The following is a 12,585-nucleotide window of genomic DNA, read 5'->3' as shown; positions in this document are numbered from 1 at the left end:
TTTCTCAGAGAGGTTTTCAATCACACAGATGCACACACCCAAAAGTCAATGATTTTTTTTTACAAAAAAAAAAAGCACCAATTTGTCTGTAGATAAAATAAGAAATGCTAAGGCGAAGGGGATGGCCCGTGTTTCCCTCTGTTTCCTTTGAAAATATCAGAAGGAATGTTTTAAATCCCATGTATTGCACCCATATGAAGCAGCAGGGTTGAGTGGGTGTTTGTCAACTGCCTCTGGAGAAGAGGAAAGGGCCCTGGTTTGCATCAATGATGTTGACCAGTGTGAACACACCCACCATGGCCAGTTCCAAGTGAAAACATATCACTAAATGCAGAACTGGAGAAACTGGGAATAATCACCTTTCCTGAGAACAGGTGAGGGTTAGCCCCAGCACACCCACAGCGGCCTTAAAAGCTAGGATCTCCCTGAAGAGACATGAAACAGCCTTTTTCATGGTGTCCCCGTCAAAATTCAAGACCTGATTCTGTTTAGCCAAAGACCACTTACCTTTATGATACAAGTTTTTTGAATTTGTGTGTTTCCCATTCTCAGTCCTGTTTCCCACTCTCATTCCTGACTCATGGCAATCTCTTCTCCAGATGCCCTGGGTGATCTTGAAATATTACAGGATGATTCACTCACTTCCAACGTAAGCTGAGCTAGTCTCTGATACAAGGCAATTGTTTGCTTGATTATTGTTAACCTGTTTACAGAGATAGCTCAGGCACCTAATGGTAAAGGATATTAAAGACATTAAAGGATAAGGTTCACAACCGAAACTCCAAAAACTAGGTAGGGTATAGAAAAAGTACTATTAATTATATAATAAAGTTGGGCATGAGTAGGACTTTAAAAACAACAACAAAGACTGAAGAGTGTGAAGCCATCTATTTCTTGCACTTGAAGACCTAGTGTTAGTCAATATAGATTATGTTCTTTTACAAACATACAAGTATAATGTTCTTTTCCATTAATTTTGCTATCCATTTAAAATGTTTTCAATTTTGAACTACCCATTTTGTTTCGGTTTCATTTGAGGAGGTATTTGACATCTAACTTTTGGCACATTTTAATATCAAAATATTAGGTGACTAACCATTTGGCAGGTGAGCCATGGGCTTAATAGCGCTCTCTGGAGGCTAATGCAGGCTGTGCTACTTACCACCCTCTTTGTGCGATAGTCTCCATCCTTAACTAGGAATCCTATCAAATGTATTGGGTCCTAATCCAGGTAAACACTTCCAGAACATAAAGTGATTCCATACACAGTCTATAAATAGTGTGTGTGTGTGTGTGTGTGTGTGTGTGTGTGTGTGTGTGTTTGTAAACTTTCCTTAAAATCCCCAAGGCCATGAAAAAAAAAAATGGATGAGATGGTAAATCTCAACATCTCGAGAGATCTAGGGTAGACAGTGTACTACATGACTGCTGGCCATTGAACCTATGCCCTTGACAATGCAGACATAGCACAGTGAGTTCCAAGTAAACAATTAACTCTGAGTAAAAGAGTGGCAGTGGACCTGGGAATTATTAAAGTAACGACACACTGATGGGGGATGTGTATATATATATATATTATTATATATATATAATATATTATATATATATATTTCTCTTATTGGCTGATGAATAAAACACTGATTTTCCAGTAGCCAGGCAGGAAGAATTCTGGGAGGAGGAAGGCAGAGAGAAGCTGCAGGGCAGATGCCATGTAGCCGATGAAAGAGTAACATGCTAGAGTAATAGGGGTAAGCCACAGCCTAGTGACAATACATAGTTTAATAGAAATGTGATAATAATTAAGAGAGAACTAGCCATAAGAAGCCTGAGCCATCGGACAAACAATTTCTAATTAATAAGTCCTAAGGTGTTTATTTGGGGCTGAAGGGTGGCGGGACCAGGTGGGAAAGAAGTTCCATCTACAATACACAGATTCAAAGTTCCCCATTGTGACTGTCAATGATGGAGTTCATGAGAGCTGTGAGGTTGCCATCTCTAGGGTTCCACAGCAGCAATGAGGGTTGGACATAGCTCAGACTCTGAGGAGTTCTATGGTATTACTGATCATATCTGAAATTCCTCCTCCTTCCAAAACCAGAGTCCCACCAGGCATTAGAGGTGATTTTACTTCAGTTATTACTTTTTGCTGGAACTCTCTCCCTAGGTGATTCCAGCAAGACATTCAGGGTGAGTTTGAAGAGGCAACTGTGTGCTTTCTTGTCACATTTGTCTTCCTGTGTTCACTGGCCTTTTAGGGTTTCTATAAGAACTCATATTGTCCAGGTCAACTAAGCTTCAAGGTCTCCATCCAGCAGCAGCTACCCTACACCACTCAGATTCACAGCAATCTATTGACAAGACTCCAGTTGCCGTAATTAGTAAAAACAATTCTTTTTTTTCTTGTGTGTAGTAATGTTTGCATGCATGCGGATGCATATGAAAGTATACATGCACATGCGTAGGTGTGTGTGTGTGTGTGTGTGTGTGTGTGTGTGTGTGTGTGTGTGTGTGAGCTACAGTTTGATATCAGGGATATTCTTCAACCACTCTCCAGCTTATTCTTTTTGAAGTAGGTCTCCTAATCAGACACTACTCACAGACAGGCCTAGTCTCACTAGCCAGCTTCCACCAGGGATCCCCTTGCATGGATGGAGTTTCCCGAAAGCCTCCTAGGACGGTGGGTTCTGTACAACTGAACTCCAGTCCTTTTGCTTATTTTAAGCACAAAACCATCCCTACAGGCTAACTTTTTCATTATTAACAAAATATCAGTCAAAATTTCCTTCCACACAATGGGACATTTGAAGATGATGCAGTCTAACAGAACGATGACGGGGAACCATTTGGAGCAGAGAGACATTTTTAGTTTCATCTTGAACCATGATACAAGTGGTCCTATTCTCTCTTTGATAGGATTTTTATTCCATATAAAAATTGCCTAAAGCATTAAGTATTTCCCTAAGTTCAATGAGCTTAATTTACTATTCCCTTAGAACTTTGAATATCACAAAGGTTTGACTCATGTTTTTCTGCTCACTAGCTTCCTTTTAAAATATCTAACTGGAAAGAGAGAAAAAACTGACTCTCAAGCTCCTTTAGACAACAGAGCAGAACTTATAAAAATCAGCTGGGAAATACTGCTTATATTTCTTAAGCAGGTGATGGCTTGTTTGTTTATTTGTTTTTATCTCTCTGATGCAGACTTTCACTGTGTTGCTGAAGCTGGCCTAGAATTAATTGGCAATGATTCAGCCTCCCAAATGTTGTGATCACAGGTGTGAATCACCATACCCTGCTAAACAAATGTATTTTAATTGCAAAAATAAACAATGTAAGCATCTTTGCCATCCGAATTACAATAAGCATTTTGGCCTCCAACAACAATAGCCCAGAGAGCACACATCACCATGAACCAGGACAAGTCTTGTCAGAAAGCAGCTGGATGCATTTCTTTCCTGTATTCTTACACCAAAGAAGGTTACCACAAATTACCTTCTAAAATGCAACGGTTAGCCTGCACAATGTATCTTTTGAATGTGTTCAAAGTCCAAGGCAACTTTCTTACCTCATAGTCAAATCACTAAATAAATTTTTAAAAAAACAAAAGAAATGTCCAGTAACAACTTCCCCCAGGCACACATGCACATAGACATAGTCACAGAAAAGCACTAGAAATCAATACACTAAATGTCAACAGTGGCTATTTCTGAAGAGACAACTGATAAGCTTTCATTCTGATCTATATTTTCTAAATTTCTGAATTGAATGTGTACTAAGTGTATGATAGAAAAACGAATATATACACATATGTACATACATATATATATGTACATGTATATACACTCAAACACATGTGTGACTAAAATCACAGCACAAATAATTACAACTTTGGGCTTTGAAACATGTTCAAATTAAATGCCAACTGAATTCTTATAATGAACGGTATATAAGTACCATCTGTGAGGGTTTAAATAGGAATGGCCCCTATAGACTCATGTGTTTGAATGCTTGACCCATAGAGGGTGGCACTGTTAGGAGGTATGGCCTTGTTGGAAGAAGTGTGTCACTATGAAGGTGCGCTTTGAGGCCTCATATGCTCAAGCTAGGTCTATTGGTCTAATGTGGCAGTCTCCTTCTGCTGATGCCTATGGATCAAGAGGTAGAACGCTCAGCTCCTTCTTCTGCCCCATGTCTCCCTGCATTGGACTAAACTTCTGAAACTGTAAGCTACCCTCAATGAAATGCTTTCCTTTGTAAGAGTCATTTAAAAAGACACCATCCAATAATCAGCTCACTCACATTGCTCAGCATTAGTTATGAAAGTTTAAGGAATAAAAATTTTATCAAACATGATGAAGGATGGTTTTATAATTGAATCTAGATTATTATCAATTTGTCTATTTATATTATGCACTAATCGAACCTTGTATTATATTTTGACATAGAAACATCACAGCAAAGTTTAATAAATTACTACTTGCATTTAAAAGTTGACTTAATTCATCAAAGGGAATATTGAATATAAGGATTCTTCTAGTTTGTGTTGCTTTGACAAACCACAAGACCACAAACAACATAGAGAAGAAAAAGTTTCAGATTACAGGTTACTATCACCATTGTGAGAATTCCAGATGCAAACTCAGGCAGGCCAGCTTGTATTCCACACAGCATCACCTCTCACCAGGAAACTCACTCACAGCCAAGAAAGCACAGCCAAAAAACAAAGGGACAGCTGCTTGCTGATTCACTCACACACCCAGTCTTATGTAGTTATCTTATTCAACCCAATACCACCTGCCCTGGGGAAAGTGCTGACCACATGGGCTGGGCCTTCCCACATTAACCAACAATTAACACACACCCCCACAGATACACCCACAGGCCAAACTGATTGGAAGCATCCTTCAATTGAGACTCCCTTCTCAGGTGACTCTAGGCTTTGTGAAGTTGTCAGTTAAAGGAAACTAGTACAAAAGATCTCAGGAGGCAGTTGCAGGCAGATCTCTGTGAGTTTGAGGCCATCTTGGTCTACAAAGCAAGTTCCAGGATAGCCAGAGCTATTACACGGAGAAACCCTGTCCTGAAAAACCAAAAGAAAAAAAAAAACACTCAATTAATTTTTCTAACTTCTCTGATACTAAAATAATATCTCAAAAACAATTTCATCTGAAGATAGCAAATCTTTCATAAAGATAGGTTTAGATGTTGATTTTGAAAAATTCTTACCATTAATAAAATAAGTAGGCTTACAATGTTATAAAAACACATGTTCAATTCATAGACTCATAGATTTGGACATTTTATTTTGAATGTAGTTGTATAAAATATGAGGGAAAAGGTATTGGTTTAAGTATCTGGTCTTTAAACATTGACTCAAGGAAAAGACATCTTCTACAAGAGACACTTGTCATTTGGGTTTATAGCTGCTCTTCTTTCTGAGATCATCCCAGAAGGATTAGAAAACCAAGGAGGTAGCCATTGTATTTCTCAACAGCTAAGCTTCAGGATTGTTGGCTCTGCGGTTGGTGACTCATAGCCTTGACCCAACTTGAGAGTACAGTGTCTGCTGCTAACTAGATGTTCTGTGCCTTGACAGTGAGCTTCACTAGGGAACAGAGCAGAGCTGGTTGCTTTCTGTGACCACTGGAAATGACTCCAGTATTTGGCAGAATGGATACTGTTCCTAGGGTCACATACTTGCTTGGTTCTGTTTCCATTTTGTTTCTGTCCATTTTCCTAATTTACTTCATTAAAATTCCCATGGATCTGTGGAACCCTTCAAGTCATACGATTCTCTTTTAGGATACAACTCACAGTTTTTAACTGGCTTTGTACAAATTCAACACTTGACCATGAATGGACATGTAAGACAAACCTTATTAAATAAGGCAAAATCCTTTGGATAGACAGGGTTTATGGGGGTGGGATGTGTGCCTGTTGACTGGAGCAGCCAGATCAATGAGCGGTTAAACATTTGCCATTTTGGAAATCCAACAAGTAAGTCTAGTATCAGTTTCAAAACCAGTGGGAGTTAAGGCCTCATCCTCCCAACACAGAAACTAAGGAAACTCTTGCAGACCCATGACAATAGTATAAATGATGTGGGTCAGACAATTGATGTTTACACATAGGTTTGGAATATAAAGGTTGTCACCAAAGTTTCAGAAAAATGCATAGATGGTTCATTGATAATGTAGCTGGGGTGGTAACATAGCACCTGGAGGAAGGTACACATGACTGGAATCGAGGCTGGGTGGGAGGTGGTGGGGGGAGGGTGGGAAGGAGAACATTGGTTGGAATGTAAAATAAAAATCTTAAATTAATTAATTAAAAAGAAGAATGGAGTACAGTCCCAAGCAACTTTTTTTCATACCATAATCAGGCGAGGCATTCTGAGTATTGATAGAAAATAACCTTAAAACCATTGGCCTTTCTTGGTGCCTGTCCATCTATTAAGTCTGATGTTCCAGTATCTCTGCTTTTGAACCCTGTACAATTCCCTTCTAACAAAAGTCCATCCCACCATATACAAACAGCTGCATCTGGTCCTGCAGTCAAATAGGACAATTATTAAAGAGCTAGAGACCCCAAACTGAACAACAGAAATTACATTTTTCATAATTGTCCCTTTGTTGTCAATAAAGATGTCATAAAATGTTATAGAGCTACTGTTTTGAAGTTTGCTAATCCAGTGTTATGATGTCATCTCACTAAATGCGTGACATTGTGGGAATTTTTTTTATCTTATTGTTCCTCACTTCCCTCATCTGCAAAACAAAACTGATCCACACAGATAGTGTGAGACCTGCTCCGGGAGGACATTTTTGGGTCCTTACTCCTCTCTTCCAACTACACTGGTGTTTTTGCTGCCATTTTCTTTTTAATTTTTTTAATTTGACTTTTTTTTCAAATGCCTATCCTGTACCTTATGTAGATCATTTACCTTTAAATGAGAAACCTGACTGCTTTTTTTCTTCAACCTTAGAGTCTACCCCGTTTCCTTTTATGATACTTGGCTCTCACACATTCTTCAGGACACAGCTAGATATTCAGTTCCAAAACTAAGAATGTTTGTCAACTATCTGTTTATATATTCCAGGGCCATGTCAACCATCTGTTTATATATTCAGTCTTGGCACAAAATTTCTATGCACAAGTTAAATTTTCTTTCATTTAACTACTGCAATATATGTAACATATATATTATCTTGTACTATATAAAATACTAATGAAAACAAATGTTTAAACCAAATATATATATGCATATATGTATTTGCTAAATGAAAAAATATATAAGTTTCTACAGAACATCTTTCCTGAAAAGAGGCCATAAGTAAAAAAAGTGTTTGTTTAATCAGCTGTTTCAGAGGGTTATAGTCCATGATAGCAGAGCTAAAACATGGCAGAAAGAATAGCTGAGAGCGCACCTCTTGATTGGTGAGCAGGAAGCAGACTGAAACACAATGGGAATGGCTTCAGTTTTAAGAAATCGCCAAGCCCACCCTTAGTGCCACACATCTTCCAACAAGTCAACACCTCTTAATCCCTCCCAAACAGTTCCACCCACTAGGGACTAGGCATTCTCATGAGCCTATGGAAGCCATTCTCATTCCAACCACCCCAATAATACATTTTCATTTCATTTGTTTTTACCAACTCAGCTTTGAAATCCAGTGTACAGTAACTCCTCAATAGCCACATATGGCTGGCAGCTGCCTTATTGGACAGCCTTCAGTGCACTGAGTTGGCCTTTTCACTCATTGTAAGGTTCATAATTCACATAGAGTCAGAAGGCATTGGGTGGCCTTCAGTGAAATTTTAAAATATATGTCATCTACTGATCATTTTAAAGAATTTTTGACATTCATATATTAGAAAATGCTATTGTTAAAAATAAACTTCATACTTCCACCTCTCTATGAGATCAATTATATTGTCCCATATATTGGGAATATGCATTATAATATACATTAAAACTAATCTATCATCTCCAACCCTCTCCACCTCCTGGTCCAGTCCTCCATCATATCTGTCCTGGGTCAAATATGTGTTTCCTTGTTCATCCTTTTAACCTGAAGCCTATTTTTATTATTTCCAATTTTATGTGGATAGGTGTTTTGCCTGCATGTGTGTCTGTGTACCAACTGCATTCCTGGTGTCTTCGGAAGCCAGAAGAAAGCATCATATTTCCTGAAACTTGAATTACAGGTGGTTGTGAGCCACCAAATGGGTGCTGGAAATCAAACTCACATCTGTGGAAAGGGCATCCAGTGCTCTGAAACACTGGTCCACCTCACCAACCCCCCGCTGTCTAGTTTCAATACAACATTCAGAGTGAGCTTATAAAAATATAAGCCAAGTGGTAAGAACAAGTGAACCTGTATGGGAACTTCCTCTCTCTCCCTACTTGTCCCCCTGACCTGGCCTCCTTTTACATGCCCAGTTCTTTCTCATACTAGTTGCTCTTCACTCATTCTTCAATCATTTCCGTGGCCTGTGTGAAGTCCTAAGACATACCAGGTATGCTCCTGCCTCAGAAAGGTACCTTTGATCCTCTCTGTCACTAGTAAAAGTACGACTCTTCTCCTTAACTCCTCATGTTTTTTTGACACATTTTCAGTGGAGCCCCCACTGTCCACCTCTTTAAAGTTGTACCTATTGAAAACATCCATCTCTAAGCATCCTCTTGCTTCCCTTCACACTGTAGCATTTATTTTTGTATTCACTTTCTATACTTTCATTTTCTCTTTATTAAAAACTCCCACAGGAGTAAAGGTCAATGAACATAGGAATTTTGTTGGTCGTCTGTCTCTCTGCCTGGTACATACAGTAATCAGTAAGTATTTGTGTGAAATGTATTCTTGGACGGGGGACAGGGTGCTAGAAAGATGCCTTGGTGGTTAAGAGTGTTTACCGCTGTTAGAGAAGACCCAACCCAGGTTAGATTCACAGCACACACATAGAGGAGCTCACAATCACCTGTAACTCCTCTGATGCCCTCTGGCCTCCTTGGGAACCTGCATGCCCATGGTGTATATAAACTCATACAGGCATACACACACAAAAATAAAATAAATGAATAAGATGTCTAAAATGTATGATTTTATCTGTAGCTATCATGCCCACAATATTTTAAACCTCCAGCGGGAAATGGTTAAATCCTAGTTTTGCTCACAATTGTATTCCTAAGTATAAGTGCTCTTAATCATGTAAATATGTATTATATATTATATATATATAATATATATCACAAATGTCTGTTTTTCTGGTAGAGGTTCAATAAATATACACTAAATTAATTAATGTATGCATATCCTTACAATTTATTATGTAGTAAATTCTTCTAAAGTAATTGAGCAGGATTTAATATTAGAATAGCAATATCATAAACAGTACTTAAATATGCTTTGAATTATAGAACCTAAAAAATGATAGTGGTTCATTTATGGGGACTATTCATTACTTTAATGAGAAAAGAATAAAATAATCTGATGAAAATTAACTGGAGACTCTTTTCTTTTTCTCCAACTGTAGCAGCCCTGCTTCAAGCATTTGAAGGTAATATCATAGATGACTATCCCTGACCCCAAATGAAAAGCAGTCATTATTAAATAGAAGAAGAAATGTGAAGACCCCCAAAGAAAAAATGTTCAAGTAATTCATAATTTGTAGCTAGGTCAGTGAACATCTATTCTTTAAAACTGAGGCTATTAACATGTTTTTTTCTATTTTTCTGTAAACTGGCTGTATCTCAATGCTTAATTTTGCTAAAATTTTTATTAAAGTGATTTTTACAGAAGAGATTCAGATGTGTACAATTCATGCCATTCTATCATATAATGAAAATCTTCAGGAGAACTGAAAACAGATTAATTAATGTGCCCTATTTCCCCACCAGCATCAATAGGATGTTCATGTTGGGTAATTCTTTCCAAGCATGAAAAGGGATTTGCACTTTTCCACTCACGCCATCCTTGGCGTTCAGTTAATAGTGTGTGTTAGTTAGTAAGGGGCGACTGGAGGTTAAGGGTACAAGCATGATTAAACAGGCAGGCCCACACAGGAACAGGGTTCACAATGTGACTTCATTCATATGGTGCTTTAGCTAACCAAATTAAACAACCACAGTTAATTAAAGACCTAATGCTTGTATTCACCCAACCTACAAATCAATCCATTCATCGTGTCTCCCACACAGCTGAACACTTTTGCTTTATAGATGGGTTTAATTAACAGCCAGTTATAAAACTTGGGTCCTGGGGATTTTTCTTAGTGTTTTTCTCAGCAGAACAAGTTGTGCAAAGAAAAATTTTTGTCTTCCCCAAACTGGCAATTTTGAGAATGGTGGAAATGGCAGAATTCGCATAATGAACGCCACCATGGGAATGGCTTAATGTCACTTAAAGTGTAATGCTGAGAAAGAAAAGGTCAGCTTCAGGCTATTGAGGGTTTAAGTCTTGCCTAGGTCTACTGTTAGTGTGAACCATGGACAACTTAGCTTCTCTCAGCCATAATTTCTTTCTGGAATAATGATATTTTCATGAGAATTAAATGGTCTGTTGAATAAGTGATTAGAAAATACTTAAGGAGTTTTCTTATTAGAGACCTCTTACTCTAAAAGCTGTATCAAGTACAGGTTAGAAGAGCCCCCAAAAGGAGGAAAAGAATGTGACAGGAAGAGTGATGGCAAGCTTATTTATTTCCTTAGGAGACAAGACTTCTCTACCTCGTCTAAGAGACACTAAGAAGACAGAATTGACGTGCATCTGGGATGGGGTAGCAATGCCAGGAAGTGTGTATTAAGAAAACAAGAACAAAGCAAAGAAGAGGGAAACTCGAAAAAGAAACAACAAAAAAAGATAAGAACAAATAAGTGGTGCTCTAGAAGATACAGTTATGGGAGAGGAAGGACTCAAAGCTGGCACCAGGCATGTAGGTTTTGCTTTCATGTTTATGTTAAAGCCCAGTGTTCCCTGGTTCTGGGCTCCGAGTCTGAAGTAGATTTCTCATAGGGATATGTCAAGCTCCAGGAATACCTGCCTATTCTTTTAAATGAGAGGGAAATGGCATGTATATGTCATATGCAATGCTCTTACTGTTTTCTTCAGCAGAAAAATAACATAAATATATATTTACCACTTTCTAACTCTTATCAGTGCTGTGATGATTAATTAATACAAATTCTTATACAGATGTTTCTGAAAGGTAACCTCTATGGGTATTAAATGACAGACACCACGCTATATTTTCTTTAAGAAAGGATCTTGTTATTTAAAATAATGGTAATTATGTCACATTCTATTCCCAATAACCACTTTCCAATTGGAGGATTTTTTTCTGTTTCTTTGAGATTTGATGCATAAAGGCACAATAGGGACTTGAGAAACAAACAATGGAATATTATGCTTCTAAACAATGCCATGTTTGGTAATCATTTTCTTTGCATAGCTATTTTGACAGTGTGACTATTCTTTTAATTGTGACTACACAGCTGGGCAGAATTCTGTAGCACTCATCTCCCCATTAAACCCTCTAACTGACCAAAAATCCTGTGTGGAGAGTCTTGTAGGTAGTCTCAGGAGAATCTGCATTTCCCTTTGAAAGAACTTCGTTTGATGAGTCAGGAGGAAACCAACATAAATCTGTACACAGCGGGAAGGGCTAAATAGAGAGATGAGTTGTAAACACTGCCCGCCTGCCATTTTGACACACCCAAGGCATTAGTCATTGAATCTGCATTTTCAGTTAGATTGTCCTCAGCTAAGAAAAGTTACCAGTATCCAAGTCAGCGAGGATCTGGGGAAATAATTGCTACCAGCTCATCTTTCACCACCAACCCATTTCACAGCCTGCTTTACAGCTCTCCCAAGAGAAGAAAATAGTGCTCCATGATTTCTTGAAAAAGATGACAGTTTTTCTTATTTTATTTTTCCTGGAGGCTCAAGACAAGAGTATGTTCTAGCCTGTTAAGTACATTTACAGTGGGCATTCTCCATTCCTATAATCCTGCTGCCATCCCACGCACAGCACACAGACACCACACACCCTTTTTATTTTAAAGTATTTTGGTAGAGTTTAGTATTTGGAAGAAGCTTTGGCCACATGGTAAGCATTGTCAGCTCAGCATCTGTGCTTCACAAAACCAGAGTCAATACTTGCAGAATTTTGCTCTTGGTGAAAATAGCAGAAATGAATTTCAGATTAAATCTGACCACTAAAAGTCTGTCTGAGAAGCCTCAAGTAAATGGAAAACTTACAGGACTGGGAGCTCTGAGCCAGTCCTGCCTCATCGGACACCTGCAACCACTAATTGAAGGGCTAACACTAGACAGCATCTCCCATCTTTGAAAAGGACCAAACCCATTGTTTCTCTGAGATGCTTGACCATCCACTGAAGACCTTACATCTTTCATATTTTTCTGAATGAGAGACTCAAAATTATTGTCCAAAGACACTAACTAAAGTACATTTCAAAAATATATTTTTATATCTTTTCTGTACTGGCCTTCTCTTGTGTCAAAAACTTAATTGAGTTATTAGTCCAAAGAAATCCATTTAAAAATGTGAGAATGAGACATCCATGTA

General features: G+C 38.2%; 1 non-coding gene across 45 annotated transcripts in view; it reads right to left on the bottom strand.

Moving 5' to 3' along the window:
• The window catches only part of LOC103161076, a 389,511-nt gene that overhangs the window by 298,614 nt on the left and 78,312 nt on the right, over window positions 1-12,585 (bottom strand). For 2 of the 45 annotated variants that reach the window (XR_004769660.1, XR_004769689.1), the window contains exon 3: window positions 508-728. The exons of the other annotated variants lie outside the window; for them this stretch is intronic. This is a non-coding gene — a transcript (uncharacterized LOC103161076). The remainder of the gene's footprint in view (window positions 1-507; window positions 729-12,585) is intronic. 45 annotated transcript variants of the gene reach the window in all.

The sequence above is a fragment of the Cricetulus griseus genome, chromosome 4, assembly GCF_003668045.3.
Source record: "Cricetulus griseus strain 17A/GY chromosome 4, alternate assembly CriGri-PICRH-1.0, whole genome shotgun sequence".
NCBI classification, from domain to species: Eukaryota; Metazoa; Chordata; class Mammalia; order Rodentia; family Cricetidae; genus Cricetulus; species Cricetulus griseus.
This window is presented reverse-complemented; position numbering and strand designations above follow the sequence as displayed.